The 17,437-nt window shown below is 45.1% G+C and overlaps 38 non-coding genes and 11 pseudogenes across 38 annotated transcripts; all 49 read right to left on the bottom strand.

The window, feature by feature from the left end:
- Nucleotides 1-214: 214 nt before the first annotated feature.
- LOC145079313 (5S ribosomal RNA) lies at nucleotides 215-333 on the bottom strand. Its single transcript, XR_013694835.1, has one exon. It is a non-coding gene; the product is annotated as a 5S ribosomal RNA (ribosomal RNA).
- A 232-nt stretch (nucleotides 334-565) lies between these two features.
- On the bottom strand, nucleotides 566-684 carry LOC145079282 (5S ribosomal RNA). Its single transcript, XR_013694803.1, has one exon. It is a non-coding gene; the product is annotated as a 5S ribosomal RNA (ribosomal RNA).
- Nucleotides 685-917: 233 nt separating this feature from the next.
- On the bottom strand, nucleotides 918-1,036 carry LOC145077263 (5S ribosomal RNA). The gene has a single exon (XR_013693056.1). It is a non-coding gene; the product is annotated as a 5S ribosomal RNA (ribosomal RNA).
- Nucleotides 1,037-1,269: 233 nt separating this feature from the next.
- On the bottom strand, nucleotides 1,270-1,388 carry LOC145079970 (5S ribosomal RNA; annotated as a pseudogene).
- A 222-nt stretch (nucleotides 1,389-1,610) lies between these two features.
- LOC145079173 (5S ribosomal RNA) lies at nucleotides 1,611-1,729 on the bottom strand. Its single transcript, XR_013694694.1, has one exon. It is a non-coding gene; the product is annotated as a 5S ribosomal RNA (ribosomal RNA).
- Nucleotides 1,730-1,963: 234 nt separating this feature from the next.
- On the bottom strand, nucleotides 1,964-2,082 carry LOC145075082 (5S ribosomal RNA). Its single transcript, XR_013692302.1, has one exon. It is a non-coding gene; the product is annotated as a 5S ribosomal RNA (ribosomal RNA).
- Nucleotides 2,083-2,311: 229 nt separating this feature from the next.
- LOC145078655 (5S ribosomal RNA) lies at nucleotides 2,312-2,438 on the bottom strand (annotated as a pseudogene).
- A 240-nt stretch (nucleotides 2,439-2,678) lies between these two features.
- On the bottom strand, nucleotides 2,679-2,796 carry LOC145079053 (5S ribosomal RNA). The gene has a single exon (XR_013694580.1). It is a non-coding gene; the product is annotated as a 5S ribosomal RNA (ribosomal RNA).
- Nucleotides 2,797-3,028: 232 nt separating this feature from the next.
- LOC145079312 (5S ribosomal RNA) lies at nucleotides 3,029-3,147 on the bottom strand. Its single transcript, XR_013694834.1, has one exon. It is a non-coding gene; the product is annotated as a 5S ribosomal RNA (ribosomal RNA).
- Nucleotides 3,148-3,379: 232 nt separating this feature from the next.
- Nucleotides 3,380-3,498, bottom strand: LOC145079281 (5S ribosomal RNA). Its single transcript, XR_013694802.1, has one exon. It is a non-coding gene; the product is annotated as a 5S ribosomal RNA (ribosomal RNA).
- A 233-nt stretch (nucleotides 3,499-3,731) lies between these two features.
- LOC145077248 (5S ribosomal RNA) lies at nucleotides 3,732-3,850 on the bottom strand. The gene has a single exon (XR_013693048.1). It is a non-coding gene; the product is annotated as a 5S ribosomal RNA (ribosomal RNA).
- Nucleotides 3,851-4,083: 233 nt separating this feature from the next.
- On the bottom strand, nucleotides 4,084-4,202 carry LOC145079969 (5S ribosomal RNA; annotated as a pseudogene).
- Nucleotides 4,203-4,424: 222 nt separating this feature from the next.
- LOC145079172 (5S ribosomal RNA) lies at nucleotides 4,425-4,543 on the bottom strand. Its single transcript, XR_013694693.1, has one exon. It is a non-coding gene; the product is annotated as a 5S ribosomal RNA (ribosomal RNA).
- Nucleotides 4,544-4,777: 234 nt separating this feature from the next.
- Nucleotides 4,778-4,896, bottom strand: LOC145075078 (5S ribosomal RNA). The gene has a single exon (XR_013692301.1). It is a non-coding gene; the product is annotated as a 5S ribosomal RNA (ribosomal RNA).
- A 229-nt stretch (nucleotides 4,897-5,125) lies between these two features.
- Nucleotides 5,126-5,252, bottom strand: LOC145076225 (5S ribosomal RNA; annotated as a pseudogene).
- Nucleotides 5,253-5,492: 240 nt separating this feature from the next.
- Nucleotides 5,493-5,610, bottom strand: LOC145079409 (5S ribosomal RNA). Its single transcript, XR_013694924.1, has one exon. It is a non-coding gene; the product is annotated as a 5S ribosomal RNA (ribosomal RNA).
- A 232-nt stretch (nucleotides 5,611-5,842) lies between these two features.
- Nucleotides 5,843-5,961, bottom strand: LOC145079311 (5S ribosomal RNA). The gene has a single exon (XR_013694833.1). It is a non-coding gene; the product is annotated as a 5S ribosomal RNA (ribosomal RNA).
- A 232-nt stretch (nucleotides 5,962-6,193) lies between these two features.
- Nucleotides 6,194-6,312, bottom strand: LOC145079280 (5S ribosomal RNA). Its single transcript, XR_013694801.1, has one exon. It is a non-coding gene; the product is annotated as a 5S ribosomal RNA (ribosomal RNA).
- Nucleotides 6,313-6,545: 233 nt separating this feature from the next.
- On the bottom strand, nucleotides 6,546-6,664 carry LOC145077241 (5S ribosomal RNA). The gene has a single exon (XR_013693042.1). It is a non-coding gene; the product is annotated as a 5S ribosomal RNA (ribosomal RNA).
- A 232-nt stretch (nucleotides 6,665-6,896) lies between these two features.
- On the bottom strand, nucleotides 6,897-7,015 carry LOC145080174 (5S ribosomal RNA; annotated as a pseudogene).
- A 233-nt stretch (nucleotides 7,016-7,248) lies between these two features.
- LOC145073284 (5S ribosomal RNA) lies at nucleotides 7,249-7,367 on the bottom strand. Its single transcript, XR_013691311.1, has one exon. It is a non-coding gene; the product is annotated as a 5S ribosomal RNA (ribosomal RNA).
- Nucleotides 7,368-7,599: 232 nt separating this feature from the next.
- On the bottom strand, nucleotides 7,600-7,718 carry LOC145080009 (5S ribosomal RNA; annotated as a pseudogene).
- A 233-nt stretch (nucleotides 7,719-7,951) lies between these two features.
- LOC145073275 (5S ribosomal RNA) lies at nucleotides 7,952-8,070 on the bottom strand. Its single transcript, XR_013691310.1, has one exon. It is a non-coding gene; the product is annotated as a 5S ribosomal RNA (ribosomal RNA).
- Nucleotides 8,071-8,304: 234 nt separating this feature from the next.
- On the bottom strand, nucleotides 8,305-8,423 carry LOC145080262 (5S ribosomal RNA; annotated as a pseudogene).
- A 230-nt stretch (nucleotides 8,424-8,653) lies between these two features.
- LOC145079171 (5S ribosomal RNA) lies at nucleotides 8,654-8,772 on the bottom strand. The gene has a single exon (XR_013694692.1). It is a non-coding gene; the product is annotated as a 5S ribosomal RNA (ribosomal RNA).
- Nucleotides 8,773-9,007: 235 nt separating this feature from the next.
- LOC145079011 (5S ribosomal RNA) lies at nucleotides 9,008-9,126 on the bottom strand. Its single transcript, XR_013694539.1, has one exon. It is a non-coding gene; the product is annotated as a 5S ribosomal RNA (ribosomal RNA).
- Nucleotides 9,127-9,356: 230 nt separating this feature from the next.
- LOC145085271 (5S ribosomal RNA) lies at nucleotides 9,357-9,475 on the bottom strand. The gene has a single exon (XR_013699678.1). It is a non-coding gene; the product is annotated as a 5S ribosomal RNA (ribosomal RNA).
- Nucleotides 9,476-9,715: 240 nt separating this feature from the next.
- On the bottom strand, nucleotides 9,716-9,833 carry LOC145080045 (5S ribosomal RNA; annotated as a pseudogene).
- A 231-nt stretch (nucleotides 9,834-10,064) lies between these two features.
- LOC145078853 (5S ribosomal RNA) lies at nucleotides 10,065-10,183 on the bottom strand. The gene has a single exon (XR_013694383.1). It is a non-coding gene; the product is annotated as a 5S ribosomal RNA (ribosomal RNA).
- Nucleotides 10,184-10,415: 232 nt separating this feature from the next.
- Nucleotides 10,416-10,534, bottom strand: LOC145079356 (5S ribosomal RNA). The gene has a single exon (XR_013694876.1). It is a non-coding gene; the product is annotated as a 5S ribosomal RNA (ribosomal RNA).
- Nucleotides 10,535-10,759: 225 nt separating this feature from the next.
- LOC145073270 (5S ribosomal RNA) lies at nucleotides 10,760-10,878 on the bottom strand. The gene has a single exon (XR_013691306.1). It is a non-coding gene; the product is annotated as a 5S ribosomal RNA (ribosomal RNA).
- A 238-nt stretch (nucleotides 10,879-11,116) lies between these two features.
- On the bottom strand, nucleotides 11,117-11,235 carry LOC145079618 (5S ribosomal RNA; annotated as a pseudogene).
- Nucleotides 11,236-11,465: 230 nt separating this feature from the next.
- On the bottom strand, nucleotides 11,466-11,584 carry LOC145080076 (5S ribosomal RNA; annotated as a pseudogene).
- A 233-nt stretch (nucleotides 11,585-11,817) lies between these two features.
- Nucleotides 11,818-11,936, bottom strand: LOC145079014 (5S ribosomal RNA). Its single transcript, XR_013694542.1, has one exon. It is a non-coding gene; the product is annotated as a 5S ribosomal RNA (ribosomal RNA).
- A 229-nt stretch (nucleotides 11,937-12,165) lies between these two features.
- On the bottom strand, nucleotides 12,166-12,284 carry LOC145075678 (5S ribosomal RNA). Its single transcript, XR_013692488.1, has one exon. It is a non-coding gene; the product is annotated as a 5S ribosomal RNA (ribosomal RNA).
- Nucleotides 12,285-12,528: 244 nt separating this feature from the next.
- On the bottom strand, nucleotides 12,529-12,647 carry LOC145078843 (5S ribosomal RNA). The gene has a single exon (XR_013694374.1). It is a non-coding gene; the product is annotated as a 5S ribosomal RNA (ribosomal RNA).
- A 233-nt stretch (nucleotides 12,648-12,880) lies between these two features.
- On the bottom strand, nucleotides 12,881-12,999 carry LOC145078799 (5S ribosomal RNA). The gene has a single exon (XR_013694331.1). It is a non-coding gene; the product is annotated as a 5S ribosomal RNA (ribosomal RNA).
- A 231-nt stretch (nucleotides 13,000-13,230) lies between these two features.
- Nucleotides 13,231-13,349, bottom strand: LOC145079322 (5S ribosomal RNA). Its single transcript, XR_013694843.1, has one exon. It is a non-coding gene; the product is annotated as a 5S ribosomal RNA (ribosomal RNA).
- Nucleotides 13,350-13,577: 228 nt separating this feature from the next.
- On the bottom strand, nucleotides 13,578-13,696 carry LOC145077092 (5S ribosomal RNA). The gene has a single exon (XR_013692953.1). It is a non-coding gene; the product is annotated as a 5S ribosomal RNA (ribosomal RNA).
- Nucleotides 13,697-13,942: 246 nt separating this feature from the next.
- Nucleotides 13,943-14,061, bottom strand: LOC145078641 (5S ribosomal RNA). Its single transcript, XR_013694179.1, has one exon. It is a non-coding gene; the product is annotated as a 5S ribosomal RNA (ribosomal RNA).
- A 232-nt stretch (nucleotides 14,062-14,293) lies between these two features.
- Nucleotides 14,294-14,412, bottom strand: LOC145078851 (5S ribosomal RNA). Its single transcript, XR_013694381.1, has one exon. It is a non-coding gene; the product is annotated as a 5S ribosomal RNA (ribosomal RNA).
- A 231-nt stretch (nucleotides 14,413-14,643) lies between these two features.
- On the bottom strand, nucleotides 14,644-14,762 carry LOC145079485 (5S ribosomal RNA). The gene has a single exon (XR_013694996.1). It is a non-coding gene; the product is annotated as a 5S ribosomal RNA (ribosomal RNA).
- Nucleotides 14,763-14,995: 233 nt separating this feature from the next.
- On the bottom strand, nucleotides 14,996-15,114 carry LOC145077575 (5S ribosomal RNA). Its single transcript, XR_013693321.1, has one exon. It is a non-coding gene; the product is annotated as a 5S ribosomal RNA (ribosomal RNA).
- A 234-nt stretch (nucleotides 15,115-15,348) lies between these two features.
- Nucleotides 15,349-15,467, bottom strand: LOC145080136 (5S ribosomal RNA; annotated as a pseudogene).
- Nucleotides 15,468-15,698: 231 nt separating this feature from the next.
- LOC145079386 (5S ribosomal RNA) lies at nucleotides 15,699-15,817 on the bottom strand. Its single transcript, XR_013694902.1, has one exon. It is a non-coding gene; the product is annotated as a 5S ribosomal RNA (ribosomal RNA).
- A 233-nt stretch (nucleotides 15,818-16,050) lies between these two features.
- LOC145078765 (5S ribosomal RNA) lies at nucleotides 16,051-16,169 on the bottom strand. The gene has a single exon (XR_013694298.1). It is a non-coding gene; the product is annotated as a 5S ribosomal RNA (ribosomal RNA).
- Nucleotides 16,170-16,400: 231 nt separating this feature from the next.
- Nucleotides 16,401-16,519, bottom strand: LOC145075673 (5S ribosomal RNA). Its single transcript, XR_013692487.1, has one exon. It is a non-coding gene; the product is annotated as a 5S ribosomal RNA (ribosomal RNA).
- Nucleotides 16,520-16,764: 245 nt separating this feature from the next.
- On the bottom strand, nucleotides 16,765-16,883 carry LOC145078842 (5S ribosomal RNA). The gene has a single exon (XR_013694373.1). It is a non-coding gene; the product is annotated as a 5S ribosomal RNA (ribosomal RNA).
- A 232-nt stretch (nucleotides 16,884-17,115) lies between these two features.
- LOC145078798 (5S ribosomal RNA) lies at nucleotides 17,116-17,234 on the bottom strand. The gene has a single exon (XR_013694330.1). It is a non-coding gene; the product is annotated as a 5S ribosomal RNA (ribosomal RNA).
- Between the last annotated feature and the right edge of the window lie 203 nt (nucleotides 17,235-17,437).

Here is a 17,437-nt window from a genome sequence, read left to right as displayed (position 1 = left end):
ATTGCTTTTATGTGTTACAAGATGCAGAATCTCCTTTGTTTTTGTACGCGGGGCGTGGGATCCACGTGACCGATCGGCTCCGTTCCAAAAATACGAAAACCATCAACCATAAACCGGAAGGCACCCGAGCATAGAAATAGCCAGAAAGAAAGGAAAAAAACAAAAAAACAGCACGTATAATGTAAAAAAAAAATGCAAACGGACAACGAAAAATAGGGTGCAACACGAGCACTTCCAAGGGGGTCACCCATCCTTGTACTACTCTTGCCCAAGCATGCTTAACTGCGGAGTTCTGATGGGATACGGTGCATTAGTGCTGGTATGATCGCACACGAAATACTATCCATGTTTATTGCTTTTATGTGTTACAAGACGCAGAACCTTCTTTGTTTTGGTACGCGGGGCGTGGGATCCACGTGACCGATCGGCTCCGTTCCAAAAATACGAAAACCATCAACCATAAACTGGAAGGCACCCGAGCATAGAAATAGCAAGAAAGAAAGGATAAAAAACCAAAAAACCGCACGTAAAATGTAAAAAACAATGCAAACGGACAACGAAAAAGAGGGTGCAACACGAGCACATCCCAGGGGGTCACCCATCCTTGTACTACTCTCGCCCAAGCACGCTTAACTGCGGAGTTCTGATGGGATTCGGTGCATTAGTGCTGGTGTGATAGCACACGAAATACTATCCATGTTTATTGCTTTTATGTGTTACAAGACGCAGAGCCTACTTTGTTTTGGTACGCGGGGCGTGGGACCCATGTGACCGATTGGCTCCGTTCCAAAAATACGAAAACCATCAACCATGAACCGGAGGGCACCCGAGCATAGAAATAGGAAGAAAGAGAGGAAAAAAACCAAAAAACCACACGTTAAATGTAAAAAGAAAACGCAAACGGACAACGAAAAAGGGGGGTGCAACACGAGGAATTCCCAGGGGGTCACCAATCCTAGTACTACTCTCGCCCAAGCACGCTAAACTGCGGAGTTCTGATGGGATCCGGTGCATTAGTGCTGTTATGATCACACCCAAAATAATATCCATGTTTATTGCTTTTATGTGTTACAAGACGCATAATCTCCTTTGTTTTTGTACGCGGGGCGTGGGATCCACGTGACCGATCGGCTCCGTTCCAAAAATACGAAAACCATCAACCATAAACCGGAAGGCACCCGAGTATAGAAATAGCCAGAAAGAAAAGAAAAAAAAACGAAAAACAGCACGTAAAATGTAAGAAAAAAATGCAAACGGACAACGAAAAAGAGGGTGCAACATGAGGACTTCCCAGGGGGTCACCCATCCTTGTACAACTCTCGCCCAAGCACGCTTAACTGCGGAGTTCTGATCGGATTCGATGCATTAGTACTAGTATGATCGCACCCGAAATACTATCCATGTTTATTGCTTTTATGTTTTACCAGACGCATAATCTCCTTTGTTTTGGTACGCGGGGCGTGGGACCTACGTGACTGATCGGCTCCGTTCCAAAAATACGAAAACCATCAACCATGAACCGGAGGGCACCCGAGCATACAAATAGCAAGAAAGAATGGAAAAAAATCGCACGTAAAATGTAAAAAAACGCAAACGGACAACGAAAAACGAGGGTGCAAAACGAGGACTTCCCAGGGGGTCACCAATCCAAGTACTACTCTCGCCAAAGCACACTTAACTGCGGAGTTCTGATGGGATCCGGTGCATTAGTGCTGTTATGATCACACCCAAAATAATATCCATGTTTATTGCTTTTATGTGTTACAAGACGCATAAACTCCTTTGTTTTTGTACGCGGGGCGTGGGATCCACGTGACCGATCGGCTCCGTTCCAAAAATACGAAAACCATCAACCATAAACCGGAAGGCACCCGAGCATATAAATAGACAGAAAGAAAGGAAAAAAAAAACCAAAAAACCGCACGTAAAATGTTAAAAAAAATGCAAACGGACAACGAAAAAGAGGGTGCAACACGAGCACTTCCCAGGGGGTCACCCATCCTTGTACAACTCTCGCCCAAGCACGCTTAACTGCGGAGTTCTGATGGGATTCGGTGCATTAGTGCTGGTATGATCGCACACGAAATACTAACCATGTTTATTGCTTTTATGTGTTACAAGACGCATAACCTTCTTTGTTTTGGTACGCGGGGCGTGGGACTCATGTGACCGATCAGCTCAGTTCCAAAAATACGAAAACCATGAACCATGAACCGGAGGGCACCCGAGCATAGAAATAGCAAGAAAGAAAGGAAAAAAAAACCGCACATAAAATGTAAAAAAAAAAACGCAAACGGACAAACTAAAAAGGGGGGTGCAACACGAGGACTTCCCAGGGGGTCACCAATCCTAATACTACTCTCGCCCAAGCACGCTTAACTGCGGAGGTCTGATGGGATCCGGTGCATTGGTGCATTAGTGCTGGTATGATCGCACCCGAAATACTATTCATGTTCATTGCTTTTATGTGTTACCAGAGGCAGGCAGAACTTCCTTTGTTTTAGTACGCGGGGCGTGGGACCTACGTGACTGATCGGCTCCGTTCCAAAAATACGAAAACCATCAACCATGAACCGGAGGGCACCCGAGCATAGAAATAGCAAGAAAGAAAGGAAAAAAAACCAAAAAACCGCACGTAAAATGTAAAAAACAAAAACGCAAACGGACAACGAAAAAGGGGGGTGCAACACGAGGACTTCCCAGGGGGTCACCCATCCTAGTACTACTCTCGCCCAAGCAAGCTTAACTGCGGAGTTTTGATGGGATCCGGTGCATTAGTGCTGTTTGATCACACCCAAAATAATATCCATGTTTATTGCTTTTATGTGTTACAAGATGCAGAATCTCCTTTGTTTTTGTACGCGGGGCGTGGGATCCACGTGACCGATCGGCTCCGTTCCAAAAATACGAAAACCATCAACCATAAACCGGAAGGCACCCGAGCATAGAAATAGCCAGAAAGAAAGGAAAAAAACAAAAAAACAGCACGTATAATGTAAAAAAAAAATGCAAACGGACAACGAAAAATAGGGTGCAACACGAGCACTTCCAAGGGGGTCACCCATCCTTGTACTACTCTTGCCCAAGCATGCTTAACTGCGGAGTTCTGATGGGATACGGTGCATTAGTGCTGGTATGATCGCACACGAAATACTATCCATGTTTATTGCTTTTATGTGTTACAAGACGCAGAACCTTCTTTGTTTTGGTACGCGGGGCGTGGGATCCACGTGACCGATCGGCTCCGTTCCAAAAATACGAAAACCATCAACCATAAACTGGAAGGCACCCGAGCATAGAAATAGCAAGAAAGAAAGGATAAAAAACCAAAAAACCGCACGTAAAATGTAAAAAACAATGCAAACGGACAACGAAAAAGAGGGTGCAACACGAGCACATCCCAGGGGGTCACCCATCCTTGTACTACTCTCGCCCAAGCACGCTTAACTGCGGAGTTCTGATGGGATTCGGTGCATTAGTGCTGGTGTGATAGCACACGAAATACTATCCATGTTTATTGCTTTTATGTGTTACAAGACGCAGAGCCTACTTTGTTTTGGTACGCGGGGCGTGGGACCCATGTGACCGATTGGCTCCGTTCCAAAAATACGAAAACCATCAACCATGAACCGGAGGGCACCCGAGCATAGAAATAGGAAGAAAGAGAGGAAAAAAACCAAAAAACCACACGTTAAATGTAAAAAGAAAACGCAAACGGACAACGAAAAAGGGGGGTGCAACACGAGGAATTCCCAGGGGGTCACCAATCCTAGTACTACTCTCGCCCAAGCACGCTAAACTGCGGAGTTCTGATGGGATCCGGTGCATTAGTGCTGTTATGATCACACCCAAAATAATATCCATGTTTATTGCTTTTATGTGTTACAAGACGCATAATCTCCTTTGTTTTTGTACGCGGGGCGTGGGATCCACGTGACCGATCGGCTCCGTTCCAAAAATACGAAAACCATCAACCATAAACCGGAAGGCACCCGAGTATAGAAATAGCCAGAATGAAAAGAAAAAAAAACGAAAAACAGCACGTAAAATGTAAGAAAAAAATGCAAACGGACAACGAAAAAGAGGGTGCAACATGAGGACTTCCCAGGGGGTCACCCATCCTTGTACAACTCTCGCCCAAGCACGCTTAACTGCGGAGTTCTGATCGGATTCGATGCATTAGTACTAGTATGATCGCACCCGAAATACTATCCATGTTTATTGCTTTTATGTTTTACCAGACGCATAATCTCCTTTGTTTTGGTACGCGGGGCGTGGGACCTACGTGACTGATCGGCTCCGTTCCAAAAATACGAAAACCATCAACCATGAACCGGAGGGCACCCGAGCATACAAATAGCAAGAAAGAATGGAAAAAAATCGCACGTAAAATGTAAAAAAACGCAAACGGACAACGAAAAACGAGGGTGCAAAACGAGGACTTCCCAGGGGGTCACCAATCCAAGTACTACTCTCGCCAAAGCACACTTAACTGCGGAGTTCTGATGGGATCCGGTGCATTAGTGCTGTTATGATCACACCCAAAATAATATCCATGTTTATTGCTTTTATGTGTTACAAGACGCATAAACTCCTTTGTTTTTGTACGCGGGGCGTGGGATCCACGTGACCGATCGGCTCCGTTCCAAAAATACGAAAACCATCAACCATAAACCGGAAGGCACCCGAGCATATAAATAGACAGAAAGAAAGGAAAAAAAAAACCAAAAAACCGCACGTAAAATGTTAAAAAAAATGCAAACGGACAACGAAAAAGAGGGTGCAACACGAGCACTTCCCAGGGGGTCACCCATCCTTGTACAACTCTCGCCCAAGCACGCTTAACTGCGGAGTTCTGATGGGATTCGGTGCATTAGTGCTGGTATGATCGCACACGAAATACTAACCATGTTTATTGCTTTTATGTGTTACAAGACGCATAACCTTCTTTGTTTTGGTACGCGGGGCGTGGGACTCATGTGACCGATCAGCTCAGTTCCAAAAATACGAAAACCATGAACCATGAACCGGAGGGCACCCGAGCATAGAAATAGCAAGAAAGAAAGGAAAAAAAAACCGCACATAAAATGTAAAAAAAAAAACGCAAACGGACAAACTAAAAAGGGGGGTGCAACACGAGGACTTCCCAGGGGGTCACCAATCCTAGTACTACTCTCGCCCAAGCACGCTTAACTGCGGAGGTCTGATGGGATCCGGTGCATTGGTGCATTAGTGCTGGTATGATCGCACCCGAAATACTATTCATGTTCATTGCTTTTATGTGTTACCAGAGGCAGGCAGAACTTCCTTTGTTTTAGTACGCGGGGCGTGGGACCTACGTGACTGATCGGCTCCGTTCCAAAAATACGAAAACCATCAACCATGAACCGGAGGGCACCCGAGCATAGAAATAGCAAGAAAGAAAGGAAAAAAAACCAAAAAACCGCACGTAAAATGTAAAAAACAAAAACGCAAACGGACAACGAAAAAGGGGGGTGAAACACGAGGACTTCCCAGGGGGTCACCCATCCTAGTACTACTCTCGCCCAAGCAAGCTTAACTGCGGAGTTTTGATGGGATCCGGTGCATTAGTGCTGTTTGATCACACCCAAAATAATATCCATGTTTATTGCTTTTATGTGTTACAAGATGCAGAATCTCCTTTGTTTTTGTACGCGGGGCGTGGGATCCACGTGACCGATCGGCTCCGTTCCAAAAATACGAAAACCATCAACCATAAACCGGAAGGCACCCGAGCATAGAAATAGCCAGAAAGAAAGGAAAAAAACAAAAAAACAGCACGTATAATGTAAAAAAAAAATGCAAACGGACAACGAAAAATAGGGTGCAACACGAGCACTTCCAAGGGGGTCACCCATCCTTGTACTACTCTTGCCCAAGCATGCTTAACTGCGGAGTTCTGATGGGATACGGTGCATTAGTGCTGGTATGATCGCACACGAAATACTATCCATGTTTATTGCTTTTATGTGTTACAAGACGCAGAACCTTCTTTGTTTTGGTACGCGGGGCGTGGGATCCACGTGACCGATCGGCTCCGTTCCAAAAATACGAAAACCATCAACCATAAACTGGAAGGCACCCGAGCATAGAAATAGCAAGAAAGAAAGGATAAAAAACCAAAAAACCGCACGTAAAATGTAAAAAACAATGCAAACGGACAACGAAAAAGAGGGTGCAACACGAGCACATCCCAGGGGGTCACCCATCCTTGTACTACTCTCGCCCAAGCACGCTTAACTGCGGAGTTCTGATGGGATTCGGTGCATTAGTGCTGGTGTGATAGCACACGAAATACTATCCATGTTTATTGCTTTTATGTGTTACAAGACGCAGAGCCTACTTTGTTTTGGTACGCGGGGCGTGGGACCCATGTGACCGATTGGCTCCGTTCCAAAAATACGAAAACCATCAACCATGAACCGGAGGGCACCCGAGCATAGAAATAGCAAGAAAGAGAGGAAAAAAACCAAAAAACCACACGTTAAATGTAAAAAGAAAACGCAAACGGACAACGAAAAAGGGGGGTGCAACACGAGGAATTCCCAGGGGGTCACCAATCCTAGTACTACTCTCGCCCAAGCACGCTAAACTGCGGAGTTCTGATGGGATCCGGTGCATTAGTGCTGTTATGATCACACCCAAAATAATATCCATGTTTATTGCTTTTATGTGTTACAAGACGCATAATCTCCTTTGTTTTTGTACGCGGGGCGTGGGATCCACGTGACCGATCGGCTCCGTTCCAAAAATACGAAAACCATCAACCATAAACTGGAAGGCACCCGAGCATAGAAATAGCAAGAAAGAAAGGATGAAAAACCAAAAAACCGCACGTAAAATGTAAAAAACAATGCAAACGGACAACGAAAAAGAAGGTGCAACACGAGCACATCCCCAGGGGTCACCCATCCTTGTACTACTCTCGCCCAAGCACACTTAACTGCGGAGTTCTGATGGGATTCGGTGCATTAGTGCTGGTGTGATAGCACACGAAATACTATCCATGTTTATTGCTTTTATGTGTTACAAGACGCAGAGCCTACTTATTTTGGTACGCGGGGCGTGGGACCCATGTGACCGATTGGCTCCGTTCCAAAAATACGAAAACCATCAACCATGAACCGGAGGGCACCCGAGCATAGAAATAGCAAGAAAGAAAGGAAAAAAAACCAAAAAACCACACGTAAAATGTAAAAAGAAAACGCAAACGGACAACGAAAAAGGGGGGTGCAACACGAGGATTTCCCAGGGGGTCACCAATCCTAGTACTACTCTCGCCCAAGCACGCTTAACTGCGGAGTTCTGATGGGATCCGGTGCATTAGTGCTGTTATGATCACACCCAAAATAATATCCATGTTTATTGCTTTTATGTGTTACAAGACGCATAATCTCCTTTGTTTTTGTACGCGGGGCGTGGGATCCACGTGACCGATCGGCTCCGTTCCAAAAATACGAAAACCATCAACCATAAACTGGAAGGCACCCGAGCATAGAAATAGCAAGAAAGAAAGGATGAAAAACCAAAAAACCGCACGTAAAATGTAAAAAACAATGCAAACGGACAACGAAAAAGAGGGTGCAACACGAGCACATCCCCAGGGGTCACCCATCCTTGTACTACTCTCGCCCAAGCACACTTAACTGCGGAGTTCTGATGGGATTCGGTGCATTAGTGCTGGTGTGATAGCACACGAAATACTATCCATGTTTATTGCTTTTATGTGTTACAAGACGCAGAGCCTACTTATTTTGGTACGCGGGGCGTGGGACCCATGTGACCGATTGGCTCCGTTCCAAAAATACGAAAACCATCAACCATGAACCGGAGGGCACCCGAGCATAGAAATAGCAAGAAAGAAAGGAAAAAAAACCAAAAAACCACACGTAAAATGTAAAAAGAAAACGCAAACGAACAACGAAAAAGGGGGGTGCAACACGAGGATTTCCCAGGGGGTCACCAATCCTAGTACTACTCTCGCCCAAGCACGCTTAACTGCGGAGTTCTGATGGGATCCGGTGCATTAGTGCTGTTATGATCACACCCAAAATAATATCCATGTTTATTGCTTTTATGTGTTACAAGACGCATAATCTCCTTTGTTTTTGTACGCGGGGCGTGGGATCCACGTGACCGATCGGCTCCGTTCCAAAAATACGAAAACCATCAACCATAAACCGGAAGGCACCCGAGTATAGAAATAGCCAGAAAGAAAAGAAAAAAAAAACGAAAAACCGCACGTAAAATGTAAAAAAAAAATGGAAACGGACAACGAAAAAGAGAGTGCAACATGAGGACTTCCCAAGGGGTCACCCATCCTTGAACTACTCTCGCCCAAGCACGCTTAACTGCGGAGTTCTGATCGGATTCGATGCATTAGTACTAGTATGATCGCACCCGAAATACTATCCATGTTTATTGCTTTTATGTTTTACCAGACGCATAATCTCCTTTGTTTTGGTACGCGGGGCGTGGGACCTACGTGACTGATCAGCTCCGTTCCAAAAATACGAAAACCATGAACCATGAACCGGAGGGCACCCGAGCATACAAATAGCAAGAAAGAATGGAAAAAAACCAAAAAACCGCACGTAAAATGTAAAAAAACGCAAACGGACAACGAAAAAGGAGGGTGCAAAACGAGGACTTCCCAGGGGGTCACCAATCCAAGTACTACTCTCGCCAAAGCACACTTAACTGCGGAGTTCTGATGGGATCCGGTGCATTAGTGCTGTTATGATCACACCCAAAATAATATCCATGTTTATTGCTTTTATGTGTTACAAGACGCATAAACTCCTTTGTTTTTGTACGCGGGGCGTGGGATCCACGTGACCGATCGGCTCCGTTCCAAAAATACGAAAACCATCAACCATAAACCGGAAGGCACCCGAGCATAGAAATAGACAGAAAGAAAGGAAAAAAAAAACCAAAAAACCGCACGTAAAATGTTAAAAAAAAATGCAAACGGACAACGAAAAAGAGGGTCCAACACGAGCACTTCCCAGGGGGTCACCCATCCTTGTACAACTCTCGCCCAAGCACGCTTAACTGCGGAGTTCTGATGGGATTCGGTGCATTAGTGCTGGTATGATCGCACACGAAATACTAACCATGTTTATTGCTTTTATGTGTTACAAGACGCATAACCTTCTTTGTTTTCGTACGCGGGGCGTGGGACCCATGTGACCGATCGGCTCAGTTCCAAAAATACAAAAACCATGAACCATGAACCGGAGGGCACCCGAGCTTAGAAATAGCAAGAAAGAAAGGAAAACAAAAACCGCACATAAAATGTAAAAAAAAAAACGCAAACGGACAAACTAAAAAGGGGGGTGCAACACGAGGACTTCCCAGGGGGTCACCAATCCTAGTACTACTCTCGCCCAAGCACGCTTAACTGCGGAGGTCTGATGGGATCCGGTGCATTAGTGCTGGTATGATCGCACCCGAAATACTATTCATGTTCATTGCTTTTATGTGTTACCAGAGGCAGGCAGAACTTCCTTTGTTTTAGTACGCGGGGCGTGGGACCTACGTGACTGATCGGCTCCGTTCCAAAAATACGAAAACCATCAACCATGAACCGGAGGGCACCCGAGCATAGAAATAGCAAGAAAGAAAGGAAAAAAAACCAAAAAACCGCACGTAAAATGTAAAAAACAAAAACGCAAACGGACAACGAAAAAGGGGGGTGCAACACGAGGACTTCCCAGGGGGTCACCCATCCTAGTACTACTCTCGCCCAAGCAAGCTTAATTGTGGAGTTTTGATGGGATCCGGTGCATTAGTGCTGTTTGATCACACCCAAAATAATATCCATGTTTATTGCTTTTATGTGTTACAAGATGCAGAATCTCCTTTGTTTTTGTACGCGGGGCGTGGGATCCACGTGACCGATCGGCTCCGTTCCAAAAATACGAAAACCATCAACCATAAACCGGAAGGCACCCGAGCATAGAAATAGCCAGAAAGAAAGGAAAAAAACAAAAAAACAGCACGTATAATGTAAAAAAAAATGCAAACGGACAACGAAAAAGAGGGTGCAACACGAGCACTTCCAAGGGGGTCACCCATCCTTGTACTACTCTTGCCCAAGCACGCTTAACTGCGGAGTTCTGATGGGATACGGTGCATTAGTGCTGGTATGATCGCACACGAAATACTATCCATGTTTATTGCTTTTATGTGTTACAAGACGCAGAACCTTCTTTGTTTTGGTACGCGGGGCGTGGGATCCACGTGACCGATCGGCTCCGTTCCAAAAATACGAAAACCATCAACCATAAACTGGAAGGCACCCGAGCATAGAAATAGCAAGAAAGAAAGGATAAAAAACCAAAAAACCGCACGTAAAATGTAAAAAACAATGCAAACGGACAACGAAAAAGAGGGTGCAACACGAGCACATCCCAAGGGGTCACCCATCCTTGTACTACTCTCGCCCAAGCACGCTTAACTGCGGAGTTCTGATGGGATTCGGTGCATTAGTGCTGGTGTGATAGCACACGAAATACTATCCATCTTTATTGCTTTTATGTGTTACAAGACGCAGAGCCTACTTATTTTGGTACGCGGGGCGTGGGACCCATGTGACCGATTCCAAAAATACGAAAACCATCAACCATGAACCGGAGGGCACCCGAGCATAGAAATAGCAAGAAAGAAAGGAAAAAAAAACCAAAAAACCACACGTAAAATGTAAAAAGAAAACGCAAACGGACAACGAAAAAGGGGGGTGCAACACGAGGATTTCCCAGGGGGTCACCAATCCTAGTACTACTCTCGCCCAAGCACGCTTAACTGCGGAGTTCTGATGGGATCCGGTGCATTAGTGCTGTTATGATCACACCCAAAATAATATCCATGTTTATTGCTTTTATGTGTTACAAGACGCATAATCTCCTTTGTTTTTGTACGCGGGGCGTGGGATCCACGTGACCGATCGGCTCCGTTCCAAAAATACGAAAACCATCAACCATAAACCGGAAGGCACCCGAGTATAGAAATAGCCAGAAAGAAAAGAAAAAAAAAACGAAAAACCGCACGTAAAATGTAAAAAAAAAAAAAATGCAAACGGACAACGAAAAAGAGGGTGCAACATGAGGACTTCCCAGGGGGTCACCCATCCTGGAACTACTCTCGCCCAAGCACGCTTAACTGCGGAGTTCTGATCGGATTCGATGCATTAGTACTAGTATGATCGCACCCGAAATACTATCCATGTTTATTGCTTTTATGTTTTACCAGACGCATAATCTCCTTTGTTTTGGTACGCGGGGCGTGGGACTTACGTGACTGATCGGCTCCGTTCCAAAAATACGAAAACCATCAACCATGAACCGGAGGGCACCCGAGCATACAAATAGCAAGAAAGAATGGAAAAAAACCAAAAAACCGCACGTAAAATGTAAAAAAACGCAAACGGACAACGAAAAAGGAGGGTGCAAAACGAGGACTTCCCAGGGGGTCACCAATCCAAGTACTACTCTCGCCAAAGCACACTTAACTGCGGAGTTATGATGGGATCCGGTGCATTAGTGCTGTTATGATCACACCCAAAATAATATCCATGTTTATTGCTTTTATGTGTTACAAGACGCATAAACTCCTTTGTTTTTGTACGCGGGGCGTGGGATCCACGTGACCGATCGGCTCCGTTCCAAAAATACGAAAACCATCAACAATAAACCGGAAGGCACCCGAGCATAGAAATAGACAGAAAGAAAGGAAAAAAAAACCAAAAAACCGCACGTAAAATGTTAAAAAAAATGCAAACGGACAACGAAAAAGAGGGTGCAACACGAGCACTTCCCAGAGGGTCACCCATCCTTGTACAACTCTCGCCCAATCACGCTTAACTGCGGAGTTCTGATGGGATTCGGTGCATTAGTGCTGGTATGATCGCACACGAAATACTAACCATGTTTATTGCTTTTATGTGTTAGAAGACGCATAACCTTCTTTGTTTTGGTACGCGGGGCGTGGGACCCATGTGACCGATCTGCTCAGTTCCAAAAATACGAAAACCATGAACCATGAACCGGAGGGCACCCGAGCATAGAAATAGCAAGAAAGAAAGGAAAAAAAAACCGCACATAAAATGTAAAAAAAAAAACGCAAACGGACAAACTAAAAAGGGGGGTGCAACACGAGGACTTCCCAGGGGGTCACCAATCCTAGTACTACTCTCGCCCAAGCACGCTTAACTGCGGAGGTTTGATGGGATCCGGTGCATTAGTGCTGGTATGATTGCTCCCGAAATACTATTCATGTTCATTGCTTTTATGTGTTACCAGAGGCGGCAGAACTTCCTTTATTTTGGTACGCGGGGCGTCGGACCTACGTGACTGATCGGCTCCGTTCCAAAAATACGAAAACCATCAACCATGAACCGGAGGGCACCCGAGCATAGAAATAGCAAGAAAGAAAGGAAAAAAAAACCAAAAAACCGCACGTAAAATGTAAAAAAAAAACGCAAACGGACAACGAAAAAGGGGGGGGGGGGTGCAACACGAGGACTTCCCAGGGGGTCATCCATCCTAGTACTACTCTCGCCGAAGCACGCTTAACTGCGGAGTTTTGATGGGATCCGGTGCATTAGTGCTGTTATGATCACACCCAAAATAATATCCATGTTTATTGCTTTTATGTGTTACAAGATGCAGAATCTCCTTTGTTTTTGTACGCGGGGCGTGGGATCCACGTGACCGATCGGCTCCGTTCAAAAAATACGAAAACCATCAACCATAAACTGGAAGGCACCCGAGCTTAGAAATATCCCGAAAGAAAAGAAAAAAACAAAAAAACAGCACGTATAATGTAAAAAAAAAAATGCAAACGGACAACGAAAAAGAGGGTGCAACACGAGCACTTCCAAGGGGGTCACCCATCCTTGTACTAATCTTGCCCAAGCACGCTTAACTGCGGAGTTCTGATGGGATTCGGTGCATTAGTGCTGGTATGATCGCACACGAAATACTATCCATGTTTATTGCTTTTATGTGTTACAAGACGCAGAACCTTCTTTGTTTTGGTACGCGGGGGTGGGATCCACGTGACCGATCGGCTCCGTTCCAAAAATACGAAAACCATCAACCATAAACCGGAAGGCACCCGAGCATAGAAATAGACAGAAAGAAAGGAAAAAAAACCAAAAAACCGCACGTAAAATGTTAAAAAAAATGCAAACGGACAACGAAAAAGAGGGTGCAACACGAGCACTTCCCAGGGGGTCACCCATCCTTGTACAACTCTCGCCCAAGCACGCTTAACTGCGGAGTTCTGATGGGATTATGTGCATTAGTGCTGGTATGATCGCACACGAAATACTATCCATGTTTATTGCTTTTATGTGTTACAAGACGCATAACCTTCTTTGTTTTGGTACAGGGGGCGTGGGACCCATGTGACCGATCGGCTCAGTTCCCAAAATACGAAAACCATGAACCATGAACCGGAGGGCACCCGAGCATAGAAATAGCAAGAAAGAAAGGAAAAAAAACCGCACGTAAAATGTAAAAAAAAAAACGCAAACGGACAAACTAAAAAGGGGGGTGCAACACAAGGACTTCCCAGGGGGTCACCAATCCTAGTACTACTCTCGCCCAAGCACGCTTAACTGCGGAGGTTTGATGGGATCCGGTGCATTAGTGCTGGTATGATTGCTCCCGAAATACTATTCATGTTCATTGCTTTTATGTGTTACCAGAGGCGGCAGAACTTCCTTTATTTTGGTACGCGGGGCGTGGGACCTACGTGACTGATCGGCTACGTTCCAAAAATACGAAAACCATCAACCATGAACCGGAGGGCACCCGAGCATAGAAATAGCAAGAAAGAAAGGAAAAAAAAAAAACCAAAAAACCGCACGTAAAATGTAAAAAAAAAACGCAAACGGACAACGAAAAAGGGGGGGGGGGTGCAACACGAGGACTTCCCAGGGGGTCATCCATCCTAGTACTACTCTCGCCCAAGCACGCTTAACTGCGGAGTTTTGATGGGATCAGGTGCATTAGTGCTGTTATGATCACACCCAAAATAATATCCATGTTTATTGCTTTTATGTGTTACAAGATGCAGAATCTCCTTTGTTTTTGTACGTGGGGCGTGGGATCCACGTGACCGATCGGCTCCGTTCCAAAAATACGAAAACCATCAACCATAAACCGGAAGGCACCCGAGCATAGAAATAGCCCGAAAGAAAAGAAAAAAACAAAAAAACAGCACGTATAATGTAAAAAAAAAATGCAAACGGACAACGAAAAAGAGGGTGCAACACGAGCACTTCCAAGGGGGTCACCCATCCTTGTACTAATCCTGCCCAAGCACGCTTAACTGCGGAGTTCTGATGGGATTCGGTGCATTAGTGCTGGTATGATCGCACACGAAATACTATCCATGTTTATTGCTTTTATGTGTTACAAGACGCAGAACCTTCTTTGTTTTGGTACGCGGGGCGTGGGATCCAGGTGACCGATCGGCTCCGTTCCAAAAATACGAATAGCATCAACCATAAACCGGAAGGCACCCGAGCATAGAAATAGCAAGAAAGAAAGGATAAAAAACCAAAAAACCGCACGTAAAATGTAAAAAAAATGCAAACGGACAACGAAAAAGAGGGTGCAACACGAACACATCCCAGGGGGTCACCCATCCTTGTACTACTCTCGCCCAAGCACGCTTAACTGCGGAGTTCTGATGAGATTCGGTGCATTAGTGCTGGTATGATAGCACACGAAATACTATCCATGTTTATTGCTTTTATGTGTTACAAGACGCAGAGCCTAGTTTGTTTTGGTACGCGGGGCGTGGGACCCATGTGACCGATCGGCTCCGTTCCAAAAATACGAAAACCATCAACCATGAACCGGAGGGCACCCGAGCATAGAAATAGCGAGAAAGAAAGGAAAAAAACAAAAATACCGCACGTAAAATGTAAAAAGAAAACGCAAACGGACAACGAAAAAGGGGGGTGCAACACGAGGATTTCCCAGGGGGTCACCAATCCTAGTACTACTCTCGCCCAAGCACGCATAACTGCGGAGTTCTGATGGGATCCGGTGCATTAGTGCTGTTATGATCACACCCAAAATAATATCCATGTTTATTGCTTTTATGTGTTACAAGACGCATAATCTCCTTTGTTTTTGTACGCGGGGCGTGGGATCCACGTGACCGATCGGCTCCGTTCCAAAAATACGAAAACCATCAACCATAAACCGGAAGGCACCCGAGCATAGAAATAGCCAGAAAGAAAAGAAAAAAAAAACGAAAAACCGCACGTAAAATGTAAAAAAAAAATGCAAACGGACAACGAAAAAGAGGGTGCAACATGAGGACTTCCCAGGGGGTCACCCATCCTTGAACTACTCTCGCCCAAGCACGCTTAACTGCGGAGTTCTGATCGGATTCGATGCATTAGTACTAGTATGATCGCACCCGAAATACTATCCATGTTTATTGCTTTTATGTTTTACCAGACGCATAATCTCCTTTGTTTTGGTACGCGGGGCGTGGGACCTACGTGACTGATCGGCTCCGTTCCAAAAATACGAAAACCATCAACCATGAACCGGAGGGCACCCGAGAATACAAATAGCAAGAAAGAATGGAAAAAAACCCAAAAAACCGCACGTAAAATGTAAAAAAACGCAAACGGACAACGAAAAAGGAGGGTGCAAAACGAGGACTTCCCAGGGGGTCACCAATCCAAGTACTACTCTCGCCAAAGCACACTTCACTGCGGAGTTCTGATGGGATCCGGTGCATTAGTGCTGTTATGATCACACCCAAAATAATATCCATGTTTATTGCTTTTATGTGTTACAAGACGCATAAACTCCTTTGTTTTTGTACGCGGGGCGTGGGATCCACGTGACCGATCGGCTCCGTTCCAAAAATACGAAAACCATCAACCATAAACCGGAAGGCACCCGAGCATAGAAATAGACAGAAAGAAAGGAAAAAAAAACCAAAAAACCGCACGTAAAATGTTAAAAAAAATGCAAACGGACAACGAAAAAGAGGGTGCAACACGAGCACTTCCCAGGGGGTCACCCATCCTTGTACAACTCTCGCCCAAGCACGCTTAACTGCAGAGTTCTGATGGGATTCAGTGCATTAGTGCTGGTATGATCGCACACGAAATACTAACCATGTTTATTGCTTTTATGTGTTACAAGACGCATAACCTTCTTTGTTTTGGTACGCGGGGCGTGGGACCCATGTGACCGATCGGCTCAGTTCCAAAAATACGAAAACCATGAACCATGAACCGGAGGGCACCCGAGCATAGAAATAGCAAGAAAGAAAGGAAAAAAAAAACCGCACATAAAATGTAAAAAAAAAAAACGCAAACGGACAAACTAAAAAGGGGGGTGCAACACGAGGACTTCCCAGGGGGTCACCAATCCTAGTACTACTCTCGCCCAAGCACGCTTAACTGCGGAGGTTTGATGGGATCCGGTGCATTAGTGCTGGTATGATTGCTCCCGAAATACTATTCATGTTCATTGCTTTTATGTGTTACCAGAGGCGGCAGAACTTCCTTTATTTTGGTATGCGGGGCGTGGGACCTACGTGACTGATCGGCTCCGTTCCAAAAATACGAAAACCATCAACCATGAACCGGAGGGCACCCGAGCATAGAAATAGCAAGAAAGAAAGGAAAAAAAAACCAAAAAACCGCACGTAAAATGTAAAAAAAAAAACGCAAACGGACAACGAAAAAGGGGGGGGGGGGTGCAACACGAGGACTTCCCAGGGGGTCATCCATCCTAGTACTACTCTCGCCGAAGCACGCTTAACTGCGGAGTTTTGATGGGATCCGGTGCATTAGTGCTGTTATGATCACACCCAAAATAATATCCATGTTTATTGCTTTTATGTGTTACAAGATGCAGAATCTCCTTTGTTTTTGTACGCGGGGCGTGGGATCCACGTGACCGATCGGCTCCGTTCCAAAAATACGAAAACCATCAACCATAAACTGGAAGGCACCCGAGCTTAGAAATAGCCCGAAAGAAAAGAAAAAAACAAAAAAACAGCACGTATAATGTAAAAAAAAAATGCAAACGGACAACGAAAAAGAGGGTGCAACACGAGCACTTCCAAGGGGGTCACCCATCCTTGTACTAATCTTGCCCAAGCACGCTTAACTGCGGAGTTCTGATGGGATTCGGTGCATTAGTGCTGGTATGATCGCACACGAAATACTATCCATGTTTAGTGCTTTTATGTGTTACAAGACGCAGAACCTTCTTTGTTTTGGTACGCGGGGCGTGGGATCCACGTGACCGATCGGCTCCGTTCCAAAAATACGAAAACCATCAACCATAAACCGGAAGGCACCCGAGCATAGAAATAGCAAGAAAGAAAGGATAAAAAACCAAAAAACCGCACGTAAAATGTA

The sequence above is a fragment of the Lactuca serriola genome, chromosome 1 (genome assembly GCF_051521515.1).
Source record: "Lactuca serriola cultivar US96UC23 chromosome 1, Lser_US96UC23_V15, whole genome shotgun sequence".
NCBI classification, from domain to species: domain Eukaryota; kingdom Viridiplantae; phylum Streptophyta; class Magnoliopsida; order Asterales; family Asteraceae; genus Lactuca; species Lactuca serriola.
This window is presented reverse-complemented; position numbering and strand designations above follow the sequence as displayed.